Source organism: Cynoglossus semilaevis, chromosome W (assembly GCF_000523025.1).
Source record: "Cynoglossus semilaevis isolate Cse_v1.0 chromosome W, Cse_v1.0, whole genome shotgun sequence".
Taxonomy (NCBI): domain Eukaryota; kingdom Metazoa; phylum Chordata; class Actinopteri; order Pleuronectiformes; family Cynoglossidae; genus Cynoglossus; species Cynoglossus semilaevis.
The window spans coordinates 10,142,344-10,144,923 of NC_024327.1; the positions used below are offsets into that span (position 1 = coordinate 10,142,344).

General features: G+C 39.1%; 1 pseudogene; it reads left to right on the forward strand.

Moving 5' to 3' along the window:
- LOC103397163 (ARF GTPase-activating protein GIT2-like) overlaps nt 1-2,580 on the forward strand; it is a 12,916-nt pseudogene that overhangs the window by 8,570 nt on the left and 1,766 nt on the right.

The following is a 2,580-nucleotide window of genomic DNA, read 5'->3' on the forward strand; positions in this document are numbered from 1 at the left end:
GATTAGTTCACAGCGAAAGATTAGTTCACAGCGAAAGATTAGTTCACATTGAAAGATTAGTTCACAGAGTAATTAGATCGTAGTGAAAGATTAGTTCACAGTGAAAGATTAGTTTGCAGAGTAATTAGATCGTAGTGGAAGATTACTTCACAGTGAAATATTAGTCCATACAGAGTGATTCGTTTGCAATGATAGATTAGTTCACAGTGAAAGATTAGTTTGCAGAGTAATTAGATCGTAGTGGAAGATTACTTCACAGTGAAATATTAGTCCATACAGAGTGATTCGTTTGCAATGATAGATTAGTTCACAGTGAAAGATTAGTTTGCAGAGTAATTAGATCGTAGTGGAAGATTACTTCACAGTGAAATATTAGTCCATACAGAGTGATTCGTTTGCAATGATAGATTAGTTCACAGTGAAAGATTAGTTTGCAGAGTAATTAGATCGTAGTGGAAGATTACTTCACAGTGAAATATTAGTCCATACAGAGTGATTCGTTTGCAATGATAGATTAGATCACAGTGAAAGATTAGTTTGCAGAGAGTGATTTGTTCGCAGAGTGTGATTTGTGAGTGATTCGTGAGTTCAATATGAACACATTTAATATGACTCGGTAGTCACGACTCACGAATCTTTCATATGACTCGGGAGTCACGAGTCATATGAAAGATTCGTTCATTTTGAACGAATCACTCGCGAACGACACATCACTACAGTTAAGCGAACCGTTAAAGGGCAGATGAGCAGCACACTAGAAAAGTCTTCAACTTACCTACCTGTTTATTCCCAGTGGAGGCATTACTCGTATGTATTGTTTATATATTAAGTTAATTTGTATGTCGGATTTGTTCAGGTTTCTAGGACATTTAATTAATTACGTTCCGTGAGTTGTATTCTGTTTTTTCTCCTTAGTTTTCACTCTTTGGATGTTCGTGAATATTTAACGTTTTCTAGACCTCTTGTCATTGAAGTTGGATTCACTACAATATGAAGAAATAAATTCAAATAAGCAAGAACCACGACGTCTTTCATATTCATGAATATAAGTGAGTTTAGCTGACTGTCTAGTCAGAGTCCCTACACCTTGGCGAGGACAGAACAAGTACCTTTTAGTAAGATTACTAACTGGGTTTCAGGCATCATGTGACCACATGCTAGACACGATTGTGTTTGACTTTTGTTTCTCACCCTTTAGTTAAACATTATGTAACAAGGCCAAAGGTAAAATAACTAATTTAACTTGTACAACTCTAACCTTAGATTATCATTTTATATCTAACTATTTCCAATAAAATGATTTAAGCTTATAATGTGATTCTGACAGTAATGATGCTGGACAAATCCACAACTTAATTTCATCTGTAAAAACAATACAGTCCCAAATCTTCGTCTTCACTCTCCTTCCTTTTTTAAGTGCAAAACTGAGCCACCCGTCCTCGTTTCCATGTCAGACTAACTTCACCACACACAGCTTCACTGGTTTTTCACCAATGCTAAGCTGATTGTAGGAATTCACTGCCTGTTGTCTGTTTCTTTGTGCCTCTTGTCTGTTTCCTTGTGCCTCTTCAAAAGTTGCGTCATACGCAACATGTCTTGAACCAAGAGTCCGTTATGAAATATTCCTGGTAGAGACCAGTCTGATTCAGTATTACTTCATTTTGTTGCTCACCAAACTACAGACAGAGATTACAGTAGTGGGAAGGATGGGCTTGGTGGCTCCTACACAGTTCTTTTTGGGTTCTTAAGAAGTTAAGATGGTGTTTCAACCTACATGTGATAAACCTGATTTACAGTCGATGGTTAGTTTATCACAGACCTGACCATAAGACTACAATTCTAGTCACCGCTGGTCTAATGTGATTCAAATGAATACTTATAATAACATTCTTACTTTATAGCATTTGTTTTTCCATTCATGTTCACATTTCAGTTTCACACTTTATTAGTCACTCAACAACAAAGTGAGCTAAAGTTGTATTTCTGGTTCACAGCAATCTCCTGGTCATTTCACTCCAGCTGTTTCTCCCTCAATTATCATCCATAACAAAGGACTTTCTGTAGTCTTGCGTTGTATTCTTTCTCCTAGGCCTCCAAGTTAGAGAAGCAGAGCAGCGTGCCAGAGAGTGACTACGACAACACGTTCTATGACTCTGAGATGGATGATTCCAGGTCAGAGCAGGTTTGTGATGGTTGGAAGTGTCTTTTAATAGGGACTTTAGATGATGACTGTGCTGATGTGTTCACATCACAGTCTGTGCAGGAGGGGGAGGCTAAGGAGCAGTGGCTGGTTGGGTGAAGGCACCATTCCTGAGCTGGACAACATGGAGATGGAGTCCAACCCCACGCTTCCCAGCACCGAAGACGTCATCAAGAAAAACGGAGCAGATCACCAAGAACATCCAGGAGCTGCTGCGAGCAGCACAGTAAAACAAACACGACAGGTTAGACTTTTCAATTTAAGCTCAGGATTTCATCTCTGTCTTCGATTTCCCAACATTCCTCCACCTTCATCATCATTTTGTTCTGTTCAGTTACATTTGCTTCCTATGATCCCCCCCCCCCCCCCCGCACCCGCCC